We start from the raw sequence: 16,863 nt of genomic DNA on the forward strand, positions 1-16,863 counted from the left end.
CAGCACTCAAAAATTCTTCCTTTCACTTTGTGACTACTTCTACTATAATATCTAAACTTTTGTGATTCCTTGTTCTTCCTGCAAAGTTGGTAAATTGTTCCATGGGTCAGGTTCAAAGCCACAGGGTTCTCGGGCTGCATGCCAGGGTCTCAAATGCTTCTGACCTGGGCCCAGAACATCCAAGAGTGTCCAAGGGACATTCTGGGTTCCAACATGTACCTACAGCTTACTTAGGAGACCTCTATTTGCACAGGGTGACTAAAGGGTATTTTGGAATAGCTGGTTCAGTTGTCCCTGGTCGTGTGTTCCTAACACAAATCTCATGAATGGGGCAGATGGTGGTATAGAACCTCAAGTCTTTGATTTGGTTGATGGCATCTTGTTTCAAGTAATACAAGTGAATCCAAAGACAAGAAAGGAGATATTATTGACTGGTGTTTTTCCAGAGGTTTGCACTGCTAAGTTGGCAACTAGCCCTGCTTTCATTTCCCCTCAGTTTGACACCTCTACCCTTCCTATCAATTTAAGTGCCAGCTACAGTGATTTACGTTCTTCCCTTCTAAAGTGAAGTTTCTTAAGCAATTATAAATGAACAAAAGATGTTTCTTGACAGTCATTTTATCTGCCCAGAAATGGCAAGAATTAATCCAGTGTACAGATGTGTTTCACAGTTAGAATAGTTCAGGAAGTGTTTCTAGGATGTATTAAAGAGGCCTCCATACTGTATCTCCTTTCCCACAACAGCCCTAGACACTGGAGAGCAAGTCCTTGATATGCTGGGCTGGTGATTAGTGTGGTAGGGACAAAGGTCTTTTACCAAGCACTGGTTTGCAGAGGTGGGAAGTTTAAAAGATATGGAAAATCAGAAAAATGCTCGTCAGAAAATTTAACTCATAGTGTCTACAAGGTGTTTCAGTGTTGGATAGGTAGAGGAAAGATGGAGACAACATAGGAAAGATTATTACAAAAGCAGAGATGGTCTTTAAGATAGCTTTTCTTGCTTGAAACAGGCAGATCAGCATCTTTTTATGGCTGTTGGAAGCTGTTGAATTGATGGGTTGCAAGCATTTGGCCCCACAGCTATGGAGGGGATCATTCTCTAAAAGCAGCCTGCCTTCCAAGGTTGTATCCAGACCCACAGCATGTTTAGACAGACACTGGTATGTTGCTGATTTGTGTAATTTTCATTTCTCATGACGATTTTGCCTCACAAAGGGGAGCTGGGGTTAACACTGGAGCTGGAGAGAAAATCTTGATTTGTGTAGGGCTTGGAGGAGAGAAGAGGGAGCCCACTGTTACTCTCTCAGAGGGGCATTGGGCTGGGGGACTACTTCTATGAGAAGGGCAGGCATTTCCTAGAGAAAGAAGTCTGAAGTACCTGCTGACTGAAACATTCCAGGCATTCCTTCACTGTGCTGCTAAGCTCCCACAGCAGCAGCTCATGCTGCTCAGGCTGCAGCAGCCTGGCCTCAGCAAGTGTGTTCTGGTCAGGGACTGACACACAACTCTCATTAGTAAAGTCACTGTGTGGAGTAGCAAATTTGTAGCTGCAAGAGAAGATGGATGTGATTTTAGTGTGTTGCTGTTGTGAACAGACCTGCCAGGAGGAGGTGAAGGGCTTGCAGTGGGCCACCAACCACGGTGTTTTCTCCAAAGATTTCCTGAGTGTTTTGTGCACAGGCCGGAAACTGTACTTCTCTGCAGCCCTTACCCCTCCTACAGCTGCTCTTTCAAGTTGTGTTTGCATCTACTGTAAGGGGCAAAAAACTCACACCATCTCAGTGTCAACAAGCTTGTAAATCATCTACTTAATAGTCACAGGTGAGATAACATATTAAATACTAAGGGCACTAAAAAATCTTTCCCACCTCGCTCACCCTCCCCTCCAAGTACTGAATCTTGTCCAAAGCTGCACAAACAGGATTCGAAGATAAAGACCTTGGGTAAGAATTACTAAAACAAACAGAGTGTGGCATGGTTTGTTAAGGGACTGGCTTCTCAAGGCCAAAGGGTGGGTGTGGAAGAGCACACCACACACCTTACAGAGAGGAAAGCTAAGAACATTTAAAAAGTATATCTTGGAACTAAGCCCTCCTCAGAAGTCTGTAGTATTTTAAATAAGTTGATGTAGCATGGGAGGAGAATCATACAAGTACAATGCAAAATATATTGTCTGTGATTTCAGAAACTAGCAGCACGAAAGCTCTCTAAGTAGAGGGATTCTATTCTGCTTAGCAGGGTGCAGTGCAGTGGAGTTATTCAGAGTTAATGCAGTTCTAGCAAGGAAACAACATGCTCCAAGCTACATTTCTGTCTTTCCTTTAAGAATGCTTTGAAAGAATTTACCATTCAGCTGCAAACTACCTGATTCTGAACATAAATAAAAGAGCAGAAATCTCCCAGCTTACTTCTTCTCTGCCCTGCCATGTGCAGGAAACCTCTCCATAGCAGGACAGTTCCTGGGGGCACGTTATTTCAATCACCATGTTGTGCCTGTCTATTGATGGCTGGCTTAATGTCAGAATTTCTTTCCTATTTTTGTTGTTGCACTGATGAAATCCAATGCTAGAGCATTATCTGCTATTTACAGGGGATAAATTCTGATCTAAAGGCAAAAAACTTCATGTCTGTGATCTTGCTAGCCTGTGACCAGCACCTGGGGGGAGATATTTGAAGGTGGAACATGATGAGCCACAGGACTAGAGTTTTAAGTAAGTAACACTTCAAAATTGTCCTTTTGCAGGTTGATTTTTTTCCCCAGAAGAATATGTGGTCTATAGCTTTAGTCAGTGCCTAGGGGTAATCTCTACATCCCCTTGACTCAAGGCCTGTTTAACTTTCCTATGCTGCTGCAGAGCTATTGTTAGTTTGCAGATAAGGAAGTGTTATCATTTTAGCACAGTCTAAGAGAAAAGGATAGGAGGGAGCTATTAGATTCTCTCCTGTATTACTCTCTATCTGGTGGCAGGATTGTCCTTCACAGATCTCACTGATCTCTCAAATGTGGTAATAAATGACAGTAAAGTTTTATTTTTACTGTTTATCAGCCAAAAGCAACAACTAGGCTAAACCAGAAAATACCATCCTTTCTGCCTTTGCAGCATGTGTGCTCAGTCTTTGCACTGATGCTGATACTTCTCTAGCTCTTTTATGAAGAAACAAGGAGACACAGACACCTTCATCCCTCCCCAAACAACCTGGTCTACCTAATCCTGGCCATCATCTAAAAACAGGCCCTCTGCCCTCTTCCCAGCAGGCCAACACACATTCCCACCCTACCAGTGCAAATCTGCACCAGCTTCCTTCTGTCCTAGCTTGCTTTTGCCATTAAGACATTAAGACTTTACACAGCTAAATGTTGCTGCCTCTTCTTCATCTGTGTGGGCATGACAGTCTTCTGTCATTTCCAGGGGGCCATATCACAAACAAGTTGCCAGGTTTGAAACCAAGGAAGACAAATTACGTGTCTGACCAAAAAGCCCCTGTATGGGCCAGAACTGGGAAAACACATGGACTGATCCTTGTGCGAGCAGTTTGTATCTCTCTGGAGTGCAAACACTCTTTAAGGACATAACAGAGACTGTCTCACCCAAGGTGTTGAGGACTATACAGAATTTAGGTGGCTCTAATCTCGTATGTTTCTCCTTTAAAAGAAAGAAACCTTGCTGCAAAGGTTACAAACCAAAAGGAAGTTTGGCCCTCCTGATGGAAAAAAAGAGTGTTCTGGCTTGCTTAGCTTTCACTTCATTTGTGTGAACAGTGAGAATATAATCAGGAGGGTAAATCCTGCTCAGAAAGAATTCAGAGTCATTTTCCATGGTGTACATCATCATTCTAGATATCTGCAAAGTAGAGATGTACACCAAGCTAGCCAGTCTAGGTTCCTTTAATAGCCAAAGGAAAGAAACTAGTAGTTGTTTGAAGAATTTTCAGGATTAAGTGAATCTTGCCCTTGGTGCCCATGTTGACTGCACACAGGAGTTTGGGCTGAGCCAAGACACAGGTGAAATCCCACCCTTGGTGTAATAAAATCCCAGGAGAGATCCTAAGACCCAAGTCATTCTGCACTGTGAAAGGAAGATGTAGATCACAATAAAAGTGTGAATGAATAATCTATTAAGAAAAAAAAGAAAAAAAAAATCCTTTTCAGGTTGTGACTCTACCAAGTTTACATGAAGATGGATGGTTTTTCAATAGGGAAAAATAGGTCTAACAGACCCCTGTAGGCTTCAGTGTGGGTGACAAAACATTGCAGGCAGCAAGTCATCCATTTCAGGGCTGGCTTGCTGGGATGTGTAGCCTTACAAAACTGAAGCTCCTGTGAGGCTTGCCAGTAGGTGAAAATGATGGAAACTGGATTTTCTAGGAAGGCAGGTGATGACTGCAGAGCACTTCTATTTTTGTTTTTTGAGGTCACCCTATTTGTTTTGAAGTCATTCTAATCCAGGACAGGAAGGGACCAGGAGTTGTTTTTTTTGGCTACAAATTCAGTTTGAACTTTAACTGAGCAGTGTCTTACTGTGGCATGCAGCCATGCAGCCACGAGGAGCAATTTTGAAGGGCAGCAAGAGGCAGGATTGGCAGCATCCCTCAGGCTGCATTGACAGACTGGTCATGCACAAAGTGCCAGAATGGCCTGACCCAGCCTGGTGCCATCACTGCTGCACCTCTGCCTCTCACCTCCTTGGGATAACAGGACTGCTGGGGCTGTGCTAGGGAACAGCAATGGCCAGGCAGGTAAGGGGACACTGGTGTCCTTCTAAAGACAAATATAGGATGTCCCAAGCCAAATAGGTTAATAACAGGGAAGAGGTGGCCTGGTTCTGCTCTTGTCACGCTATGTGGCTGTGGTTTTGTCGTCATGTTCTCAACAATGAACCTCCAGGAGGAGGGGAATTGTCCTCTTGTACAATTTTTTAGTCACAAGACAAGATGATAGCTGCGCAGTTCAAACATTCTGCATGGGGAGTATCTTACTGACATCCTGCATACCCTGTCAGTGTGCTAAGCAAGTTATCCATCCCTGACTCCAACCTTTCTTACTAATAGCCTTGGCAGCCATAGCCTTGGCATGCACACGTGAAAGAAGGAAACCTCTTACAAAGGTTAAAATAGGCTTTTTCATTATTCCACAAGGAAAAAAAATCTTATCCACTAGCTCTTCATTTAGCATAAATGCAGGTTTCAAAGAGCCTTACAAAACAATGTGTGGCAAAATCTATGTGCAGGAATAAGAAAACAAATTAAGGACTTATGTTTGGAAGAGCTTATTCTTATTTGAATGCTCTGTAAGACAGTCCTAAAACCTCAGAGTGACAGGAATCTTACAGATATTGTGCTTGGAGTCAAAATTAAATTGGATTTTTTCCTGATCTTGTGCAAACCTGGAATTACAGTAATTTTTGCCTTAAATGGTTGATGAGCTAGATTTATTTCTCATAGCAGAGCCAATTGCTGAGATAGAGTATTTTGATACTTTGCATGCCCAGAAAGCATGCTACTCTTACATGCTATTCTTGAGAAGCTGGGAGAAAATCCTCTACATAAAGTAATGGCTGTGTCACTGGTACAAAATTGCCTGCTTGAACCCAGCACTAGAGAAGGGGGGAGAGGAAATGACATAACAATCAATCACACTTTGCTTACAATACTTTCTCTGCTCCCATGTGGTGCTGATAACTGCAAAGTAGCTCAGGAGGGCTTTTGTTTTTCTCAGCAGAAAAGGTGCACATGGGGTCCAGAGCAGCACTTCTTGAAGTTAGTTCCTAAATTAGTTGTTTCAGCATCTGTCTAATGTAGCTGTGATTCTGTTGGGTACCACACAGCTTTGGTTCTCCAACCTGCTGCTGAATCTGCTGCTGGCATTTCTCCAAATGGCAGCACAAGCTTTCCCAGGCCACTGGGGCACAGATCCCACAATGATATGCAGAGGAATGAGTGCTGTGGTCACTCTCATCATCCTGCCCAGATGCAGCAATGAATCACTCCGTGCATTATCAGATGTCTGGCTGTGAGGCACGACATGTTTTGATGAGCTGTATAGCTGAGATCCCTAATGTCCTACTGGAATTCATGACAGAGAGGTCCCATATGCTGCTGGAGGTCCTTTGCTCTTCCAAGGTGGTGGATTTGCCAGGCCCATGTCAAAGTTTGAAGAGAAGCTAAGGCAGACCTCCATCTGGCCAAATCCTATCCTAAAAAGGAAACTCATTTTGAAGAGGATTGGCAAACTGAATTCCTGCAACTGACACAGGGGAAAAAATATGGCTACAATGAGCTGGGAACCACCATGTTTGTTTCGGCTGCAGAACCTGGATTGCAATAGCAAAAATGATCCTTAACACTTCACTAGTTTGTCAACCAGTGGACAAAGGAACTGATTGTGCAATTCAGAGCAATCTGCTAACTACATTTGTAAGAAAAGGGTTTAAAATTGCACAACGTGCTGGGGAATGATACATGTAGGGATTTTGTCTTACAGCTATTGGCAATTAGAAGGAATGGAGGGATAGCTGAATTTGCTCTGTTCTTCATTCCATGGTGCATAGGGAGGCTCAACCACAGCAAATACTGCAGGCCAAAAGTATTCAGTTTGGCATGCATGGGATGTGTTCATGGCAAGGAGAGTCTGCACAGAGTTCAAGGAACAATTTTCCGCTATGTGCTATGGCATTGTGGAAAGCATATCACAGTAAAGACAGCACCTAGAGAATGTTTTGTTGGGCTAGTTAGATATTAGAAAAAATTCCTCACTGAAGTGGTGCTCAAGCACTGGAACAGGCTTCCCAGGGAAGTGGCCATGGCACCAAGCCTGTCACTATTCATGAAGCATTTGGGCAACATGTTTAGATTGTTCAGCTGTTTTAAAGGTTGTTCTGCATGTAGTCAGAAGTTGGATGTTATGATTCCTATGGGTCCCTTCCAGCTCAGGATATTCTATTATTTTAATTAGTCTGAATTCAGTGACTAGTTAGGTATTATTTACTTCCAAATGTTATGATTTATATCATGTCTCATGTGGTGTGATGCTCTAAGCATTGATTCCACCAGAGTTGTTACAAATATTATTAAGAAAACGGTGTTAGTCTGAAAGCCAAGATAATGCATAGATTTATTTTCTGTGCCTTTAAATAGTAGAAACAATGAGCTATTCTAAGAGATAGAAGTAGGCCAGGTTGAGCTGTTTTTATGTAAATGTACTTATCTTAAATTGCTCAAAAGAGGATCTTCATTTTTGTGGTATAAATCCTTTTCTTAGCAACTGGTTTAGTCAATACTGCAATTACAGGGCCACTCTTAAAAAGAGTATCTACAACACACAAAGATTTAGAGCACCTGGCTTATGTTACTCGTAGTCCACTGATTCAGACTGGTTTGAATGGAATATACATGCTCTTTTCTCTAACTGCTGCCTAAGGACCTGCCAAGACAGCAGTGTCCAAGAGACTGGGGAAACTCATTCTCGTTTAGCTCTCTAACTGTGAAATGTATCCAGAAGGATCTAACTGTGAATGTATCCAGCTTGTCCTACTCAGAAGAATAGCTGGGATTCAAGGCTAAGCAAGGGAAATTGCTGTATTGCAATGGAAGAGCAGATTGCCTGTGTAGATGTGGCTCACAATACCTCTTGTAAGAGTGAAAACCAGTGGGTGCCGCACTCCTTTTCCTTTCCAACTGCTTGGAGCTTCCTCCAACTGAGAGACTCCTATTTTCCTAAGTGTTGAAGACAGTTTTTCATTTTGACGTCCAGTGTTTCCTTAACTTCACATTCCTTTTTCTGCTTGTTCATTTATTTTTGTGTAGTAAAATATATAAGCAGGAATCTATAAGCAGGAAAAGTACCTGCATGTCCCACTCCCTTTCCTGCTTTTAGTGCCCCATAAAGAATAACTTCTTGTGTCTCACTCTCCTCTTCCCAGATGTTACATCTCTCTGGAGTGTAAATAACTGAATAACTTTAGTACTTAAACATGATGTGATACCTTTGATTTTAGCACATCAAAACTAGGTTCTGATAGAGAGTGTCAGTATCAAAAGTGAAGGCAAACGCTCTGTTCTCATGAATTCAAACTGAAGTGAGCACTTTGATGTTGATCTCAAATGAGCACGGAGGGAGCAGTCCTCTCTGAAGTGGTTCAGTCAGCACCTGTAACCTCTTCAACTGCAGCCCTATCTCTCTTAGGAATCAATATTTGAACCAATATTGACTTAGGACTCAAGAATGATTTATATGGCAGTCTTGGTATTGCAACAACTGCTGTGTTACTCAATCAGATTCCCAGATGACTGGTTAATACATAACAAACCGGATTTGTAGATTCAGTTGGCACGTGTTATCATCAGAATGGAAAGGGGAAATTAATTCTATCATGTAGCATTTAATTCATAAATCTGTTAAATACCTGTAACGGAGTACTATGTGCTCTGTTTAAAGAGGCAGTGGGTTTTATTCTGTTTTCAGAGGGTTTTAATCTGGATTAATTTCTTGGTGACCAGTATTTTCTAGTTATCATGAGTAATTGTTATCATGAGTGTTTCAAAATGGAAACAAATTAGGATTAAATTAGTTACTTACAAAATTTCACATTAAAAAGCTCTGTATGTACAACACTATTCTGATGATAATTAACAGTCAGCTTAATTCTGGGATCAAAAACTAGTCTACAGCTGTTACATTTAGGTAGTTTAGGCATATCACAAAATCACTCTGGCTGTCTATAAAGTTACCCTCACCTCCCAGGCATTATCAGTGACTGTTTCTGAAGGAAGGCCCTTCATCTGGATGATTTGGAGTGTTTCACACAAAAATCCACTCCATTCATTTTATACCAATATAGCAATTAAAAGATAACTGAAACTCTAAAGACCTGTACAATAACAAGAGATTGTTAGTCAAAGATACTAGGTCAGAGGACTGACTTTAAAAATGTTATTTGATTTTTTTGAGAGAATTTATACATATATATAAATAAATGAGCACAGAAAATTTAGAGTGGTGTGTTTCCTCCTATAAATAGCAATATGACTTAAATCTCATCAGATAGGCTAAGAAATTGTCAGTGTCTGTGTAAAACAGACAAGACCTGTAGTTTTCTAGGTTTCAGGCTAGAGCACTTGAAAATCAATGTGTGTGCATGTGTGTGAGGAAGAACACGGCCAGCCCATGAAATACTCAAATCTCTTTGTTCTGGTGACCCTTCTGTGTTTACCCTGTCTGCCCTCCACGTGTGTGCTCCAAGTCCAGTGACCACGTCTTTGGCAGTCAGTTCTCCATGAATAATCACACTGTGTCTCTTTGGAATCGTTTTCTAACTCAATGACCTTTCTTTAACCTCAGACTGCTAATTGTTATCACTGGCAATGAATAAATGGGTCTGAGTGAGGTGAATAGGTGAAGCTCTTGCCTAGAACATGTGTCTTGCCCCAGGCAGAGTTCCACTGCTGCCATTGCTGCAGGCTTGGCTCCCCAAAGATTCCAAAACTTCCCTCTGCCACCTCCTTATGCTGACTGTTAGAGGTTTAATGGCCCATGAGGAAATAACCAGCTAGAAACCATTCTTTGTCTTAAATGGGAAGCTGCCAGGATGCCATAAAAGCGATGCCAATTGCTGAAGTATAATCAGCACCTGAGTCAAAACTATGGCTCTGGAAACCATATCTGGAATCCACCTTTTTACATCCTAACATAGGGGGGAAACTGCACCATGCTTGAATAACCAGCAGTACTGGAGTTGCAAGTTCCATCACAAATCAGTTATTTCAGCTTGCTATTAGTCCATTGCTATGCATGCTTAGCATAGCGAATTCTTGCATAACAAGCAAAAATAGAGTGAAAAAAAGTATTTTAGAAGTCCAAATCATTCTAAGATTAGTCTGTGATCTACCTCATTATTTAGATCAATAATAAATTTTGAAATGTTTTAGAAATGTACGCACATTTCTCTTTTACTACTGGCTGTTGTTCAAGCAACATTTTGATGTGGGTGTGTTCTGGAATCTTTTTATTGTGTTGTACTTAAATGCAGACCATTTACTATCATGGTAATGGCAGCTACATGAACATAAGAAGGAAGTCTTCTAGTTGGTTTGCTCCTGCCTAGTCTGTCCCACTGTCCAGTCAATGCTTTTGGGTCCTTCCCAGCACACAGACTGAGCATTTAACACAAGCAGTGACAGTGCCTGGTGCCTTGTTATAGTGCACTACCTGCTCTGTCCTACATGGTTCTCTGCAGCCTTTTATTAGTGGCCATAACTACATCTACAGTAGTTCATTCTGTGGCTTTTTTCTCCTTCCCTAGTCATCACATCATACCTTCCTGAGTCCACTTGCTGTCAGGGGACCTTGTGAAGACAATTTGTCCATGGTGCAGAGTCAAGAACTAGAGATGGGTCTGGAATGTTATTCCTTACAGCAGGTTTGTTTATACACTTCCACAATGGAATTCATAATGCAGAAAACTATTAGTCTAATGCCTGGCCACAGCAGACATATTGGAAAAGATACAATTTAGCATAATTTAGAATTTTTCCAGTGTTTTCTGGTAATTTTTAACCTTAGGAAGAGTTGCAAAAATGTGCTATCAAAGAAAAGAAACTGTATTCAATTTCTTTTTCCACTGAAATTTATCCCAGTGAAGCTGCAAAGGACGTCCAAGGAAGGCTATAGATGGCATGTTGCAGGTCTGTTCTTGGACAAGATAGCAGTAGGGTTTCACCACAAGCTGGGGCAGGAAGGAGAAGCAAAGTGCCTGATCCTCTGCAGCTCATGTGGCTCTGTCACAAAAGGACAGTGCTGGCAGCCCTCACGCAGGACATTGTTCAGCAGGCAAAGTTAGCAAGTAACAACCACCTGATGGGTGAGGACCCCCTGCCCCCTCCAGTGCCTTCGCATTCCTCCAGCCTGCAGAACCAAACACAGCCCTGACCTGACGAGCTGCTTCTCGCTCAGAACTAATAAAACCAGAGAAGATTAAGAGGGTAGAGAGAGCCAATTCCGTGCAGGTAGAGAACTGGTTACTATAGCAACTCTTCTTTGAGCATAGGCTGGGAGGGACTCCCTCGCAAGGGGATTTCTGTGCAGTCCCCAGGCTGGGGAGGGAGGTTGCTACAAGAATCTCCTTTGACAAAGGTTTCATGGCTGCACTCTTGAACTCTGTTGGGATCGTGGAGGGGGGGGGGGAGGGGGCGGTGCTGCGATAGGGCAGTGGAAGAGTTTGACTCTAGTCCAAAAGTAAAGCAGATGTTGGAGAGCCTGTATTTAAAAGTGATACTCACGTCATGGTGTATTGTTCTGTGGGTTGCAGCTACATCTGAAGCTGGTGTTGTCACAACCAGGAGTTTCAATGCTGCAGTTGTTAAAAGACATAAGAGAATATTTATCACTACTGGATTTTTAAATCTGAGGTCCTAAGAAAGTTTCCCAGATATATTTCTTCAATAAACCCAAATTAGTACAGAGCAAGAAATTAAGTATCTTGTAATATAATAAAGGCTTGGTCATTTTGACTCTGGGAAAAGTCATTCTCTGGGACTAGGGCCAGGTAATATTATCTTGGTGTACTGCTTGGACTACCTGGCACTGTACAAGGTCTAGGTCTCTGTGGTTACCTTAGACCAACAAGGCAAATGAATGAGCATATTATCCTTTCTCTAGGGCTACTTTCTGGTGGAACACACCCCTTGCATTCACAGGAGACACAAATACCAAGCAGTGCCTAGGGTAAATCCCTCCCCTTTACCCTCCTTAACCCTGTGTGCTCTGGCAGGTATACTTCAAGGGTCAAAGTTACACCTCGGTTTTTTGCTAGTATTTGGTGCTGGAAACTAAAAAACACAGCAGGAAAAGAAAACAACCTATGATTGTCTCAAATTTAGTCCTGAAGTTCTTTGTCTCACAGCGTCAAAGCACAGAAGATGCAAATTCTTTTGGGAAGGGACAAGCAAAGGGGGCTTTGGGTGAAATATTATGCTCCCCTATTCTCCCTAGACTGCTTATTGTCTACTTTTCCATGCAGTATTTTTGCTGGAGACACAGATCTAGGAGAATGTTGTCTGCCACAATCCCACCACCCTGCCTATCACTGAGGAAGAGGAAAGGGGGACAGCTGTGCAGTCTCTGTCTTGCAGCTGCATCTTGCCTGGGTGTCTAACACAACTGCAAACCTGCAAACCTTCCAAATCCCTGTCTTTCAAAGTAGCATTTTTTTGGCCGTTGATGCAGGGAATAAGAAACAGCAGCCTTCATTTTTGTTTAAAACTCAGCAAGTGTTTTACCAGATGTAGAATCAAGGAATTGAAAAACAAAAGCAGGCTCACTGCTCCAAGTGCAACTTGAATGTGGGACTAGTCTGGGAGTAATTTGCTATGGCAAAATGCTCCCTTCTGAGCAGTGCACTGAGGAGGTAAGCCAAGAGGCAGAGGGACTCAAGGACCACCCCAAACTCTCACCCAGACTGGAGCAACTGCACAGTTGCCATGTCTTAAGTCTTGGGCCCAGCTTAGCTTCAGAAAGGAGATTTACAAACTCAGTATCAACCTGCTACTGGTCCATAAAGAATCAACAATTTATCAACAATTACTATTATGATGTCTGCAAGCTTTTCAGCTGAAAGAAATATCTGCACTCTGTCATTCTCTTTATGCCATGTGGCAGATCTGCCCTTAGATGGCATTTGATCTTGTCAGTAAAATCTGCTGCTTCTTGGAATAAAAGAGACAGACTTGAAAGAAAGTGAAAGAAAGTTGAGCGCATTATGAGTCAGAATTGTAGACTTAGCATTTCTGTGAGCAATAAGAAATATCTCCTGTAACAATGCAATTGGTGTGGATAAAATCACATAAAATTGCATCAATCCAACAGTAGTTCTCTTTGCTGCAGGTATATAAGTTTTACAGAAAAATGGGAAAAAATATTCCAATAAATTTTACTGAATTACATAAACTAATAAATTAACAAAAGGCTCATATTATACTGTCATAGACAAGAGACATGATTGACTACTTCCTGATTGAATATATGATTAAGGCCGCATTCACCGGCAATGAAAAATAGAAATTTCCTTCAAGACTTGCAGAAGTGTCTCCATTACTTCAAAGGACGTAGTGGATTCACTGACGATTCTGTCCAGCCACTGAAGTAATAGATTGCATGGTCATGGTGTGGAGTTGAAGGCAAATTACAGAGAAAAAAATGTGTTTTACTCTCTGAGAGGAAGGAGATTTCTGTGACAAGCAGTTTTGTCTCCCTCCATGCTGACAGCAGAGGTCATACAAAGTCTCAAGGTTCTGATCACACAAGGAGAGGGGAACTTAGTCCAGCTTGTACCTTGCTTACAGCAGAATTAGTCATTGTGTGTTTGTCTGTAGCCTAACCTTCCTTATCTCAGTTACTTCCTTCACAGGATTTAGAGCCAGGTTATCCAGGAGATACAGGCAACTGAGAAATTATTCTCTTAATAGGTCTCGTTTATTAGGTGCTACATCAAATTAACCTATGAGATTGAGGTAGAAATTGAACATAAATACAGACGCCATATCTGCTACAAAAGTGTGCTAATGCAGCTTGGTTGCTATGGTGTAAAATGCAACATAAGGATCTTGAAGACACGTTTGCCTTTTCCCATTACTGAAGAAGATGGCTGGTTGATTGACTGATCCATGGAACAAGATATTGCACTGGTCCTAACAACAATGTGCTTCTAAATGGAAAGTGACATCAGTTGCTCCTGAGAAAGTACATAATCAGGCTTCACAAACCCAAGTTCAGCACTTTAATTAGTCAGTCAGTGTTGGAGCTTCCGAGCCACTAATTCAGTACTTAATTCTCTTCTTTAAGGGTTTTTTTTTCTGATGCCTTTTAGGTTTCAATACATTCTTAAGTTAGCAGAAGCCTTAGTTTTTGTTAAATTTGATTACAAGCATGACCTAAGTGTAGTTGATTCCTCCTCAGGAGCAGAAAAATATTGCACATACAAGTAGAAGAAATGGTTTTGTTTCCTTTTTTCCTAACTGTTTTATTTGAATGTGGACTTAAAACTTATGACAAGTACATCTTAGTAGCTCTCTAAGGAGAGACTCTCACTCTGTTTATCTGTTTAATGCATGCTGCATGAGGAAGAGCAATATAAATTTCTGATGCATTGCTCCTCCTGAATGCTTTGAGCCAAAATGGGGAAGTTCTTAGATAACAGCAGAAAATAAGAGCAGATAAGAGCAGATTTATTTTCCTATCTTTCCACATACTCTGCTGAGTTTTGAATCATGCTTTCAGACCATGGACTTCATATCTCTGGCACTGCTGCCTAGGATTTCAGTCAGGGCAAACTTGTGCCACATTGCTTCCTGCCCACTCCAGCCAACCACACTTTAAATGTACAATGCAGGGTACCGTGGCTAAAAGAACTCCTACTCACAATGTAAACACGAGCACAATCTTAAGCAATAAACAATATTTACTTTTGGGCATAATGAAACAAAAATAATTTTGGCAAGTAACATATCTATTTGCCTTCATATCAACTAAACCCGCAGTCCCTTATGATTATTCACCTTTTGCATGTCACAAGTTCTCTTAGGAGTATTTTGTTCTTGCCTTTATTGTGCTGCCCACTCTCATGGCTCCCCAGGAGTGAGACCATGTTTGTTGGAAAACACATTGAATTGTTTTCAAGTGAGTTACGCCCTTTTTGCAAAATCAACAATGAATGGCTGTGAGTTGCTCACTGCTAAGAAAGCATGAAACCAATAAACGGTGTCATGTGCAGAGCAAACGTCTAAAGGGAACACGCATGTGGCCTTCACATGGATCCAGGATACTTATCAAAACGGAAGCCAATAAAGGACTGAAACCCAAGCTAAAATTACACTAAGAAAAGGTGTGTTGTAATAAAAAGGTTATAAAAAAAAAGTTCATAATTTTCCTATCGCCTTTTAAATTCTCTGATACATTGGAAGAGATTATTGGAGGTTTTGAAGCAAAGCTTTTGGTCAATTATCAGTGAAACGGCAGCAGCAACAAGATGCAGTTTTCTTGTCTAATAAAAGTGGGTAGATTTCTCTATATCTGGGAAAAATAAACGTTTCTTTTCTCCGATTTTACTGCCTTTTCTTTCTATACTGATAGTAATCTAGAAAAAAATCAGTCAACTCTAATTAGAAAAAAAACCCAAGTCCTGTTATTCATGCTATCATGACAAACCAGTGTGAATCTTAAGCACTTGGAAACAGAAGGGCCTGTGTGTAAGGCAAAATTTTCTGCTATTTTCACCACTTCTTCCCACATGTTTTTTTCTGTTTAGCTATTTAACATCAGTAATGTTGACAGGTACTTGAGCAGGGTCCTGAAAAAGAAATGACTCCTCTGCAGTCCTGAGTAGCCATCTCCAGCAGTAACTGCGTATTTCCTCTTCAGCATCCTAATCTATGCCTGAGATAATGGATTTTATTGTATAAATGAAGAGCTGAGGTATAAAGAGAAAAGAAATCTCTGTCTCTTCTGTCCCAATCTGGCTTCCCTAACTCATACATCACTCTTCCGCTTCACTAGGGTCTGGTATGCTTCAACCAAAACAGCTTTGGTCGTGCTGAAGGTGCTTTGCCAGCACAAAGCCTGTTCCAAAGCCAGTTCTGGAGCTTTCCTGTCACTTCCTAGAAAATCCATAGGCTCCCTGGGGGTTTTCCAGCACTAGAGTGCTGAAGTGAAGCATGCAACAAAATGAGAGAGCAGCCCATGAGGTGAAATCGTTTGGGGAAGGATGAGTGAAGGAGCCTATCAGGAACTCGTCACAACCCAGCAATCCCCAGCTTTAACAATGATCACCACAATAACGGCAACTTTTATTACAAAAGGCCACAAGTCTCTCATATACACAAAATGACCATCAAAGGTGAACAGCCAAAGGAGAAAAAAAAAAAAATCAGGGAAGTGCAGAGGTAGTTCAAGGCTTGAAGGGATTTATTGCTTTACTGCTCGTTTATGACAGGTGATATAAGATATTAGGCGACATTCCCGCCCCTGCCCGCTGGAGGGGCGGGAAAGCCGCGGTTCCTCCAGCGGGCCGTGACATCACCGCTCCCACACTCGGGTGCTGCGGGGGAAGCACCGTAAGGCAGGTGCCGGCGTTTCCCAAAACAGGAAACCGTATTTCCAATGCCAAAACTATAAGAAATTCGGCTCGAAAGCACTGCGTGTAGACATTATTCCTGCTCCCGTAGCTTTACCCTTCTGTTCAGGTGCGATCCTCTCCCGAGCCACGAGAGACCAGTTTACCGTGCGGGCATGAGCCAGCCGTCACACAGTAACTGAGTAACTCGGTAACTTTCAGTAGGAGCGGACTTTAAATAAGCGTATTGCTGGTTGCCGCGACCCACTTCGCATCGTACGGACATTTCCCACATATTTTGGTGTCACGCCACGGAGTGAATAACACCGGCGCGTTGTGCAGCCGTAAGCAAGGCCAGCCCCGCCTGTGGGGGTGCCGGCTACATCCAGCACCGCATCACCGCGGTCCCAGCGGCGGCAGCTCCACGGCACAGAGCACTGTGAGGTGTCCTCTCTCTCTCTCCCTCCCTCCTTTTTTCCGTTCCTTCCCTCTCTCCCTCCCTCTCTCTCTCTCACCTTCCCTCAGCGCTCCCCTCAGGCTCAGCCCCCGCCCCGCGGGCGAGCGCCTCGTGCTCCCCTCGCGCGCGCGCACCAATCACAGGCGCCTGGAGGGGCCGCGAGCGGGGCGCGCGCGCGCCCGCCCTCTCCCTTTCCTACCCACCCCCGCTCCAAGGGCGGAACCGAGAGCCGGCTCCAGCCAATCACAGGCAAACGGTCGTGAAGCGTGAGGCGCGAGCGGGCCCGCGTGCCGAGACGCCGTATAA

General features: G+C 42.6%; 1 long non-coding RNA gene across 5 annotated transcripts in view; it reads right to left on the reverse strand.

The window, feature by feature from the left end:
- The window catches only part of LOC137475939 (uncharacterized), a 54,602-nt gene extending 37,840 nt beyond the window's left edge, over nucleotides 1-16,762 (reverse strand). For 3 of the 5 annotated variants that reach the window (XR_011000144.1, XR_011000146.1, XR_011000142.1), the window contains exons 1-4: nucleotides 16,616-16,734; nucleotides 14,548-15,682; nucleotides 11,275-11,345; nucleotides 8,734-8,867 (exon numbers count right to left, since the gene is read on the reverse strand). This is a non-coding gene — a long non-coding RNA (uncharacterized lncRNA). Of the gene's footprint in view, nucleotides 1-8,733; nucleotides 8,868-11,274; nucleotides 11,346-14,547; nucleotides 15,683-16,615 lie in introns of all 5 variants that reach the window. The other 2 variants (XR_011000143.1, XR_011000147.1) reach the window with 2 other exon arrangements.
- Between the last annotated feature and the right edge of the window lie 101 nt (nucleotides 16,763-16,863).

This window comes from Anomalospiza imberbis, chromosome 6, assembly GCF_031753505.1.
Source record: "Anomalospiza imberbis isolate Cuckoo-Finch-1a 21T00152 chromosome 6, ASM3175350v1, whole genome shotgun sequence".
Lineage (NCBI taxonomy): Eukaryota > Metazoa > Chordata > Aves > Passeriformes > Viduidae > Anomalospiza > Anomalospiza imberbis.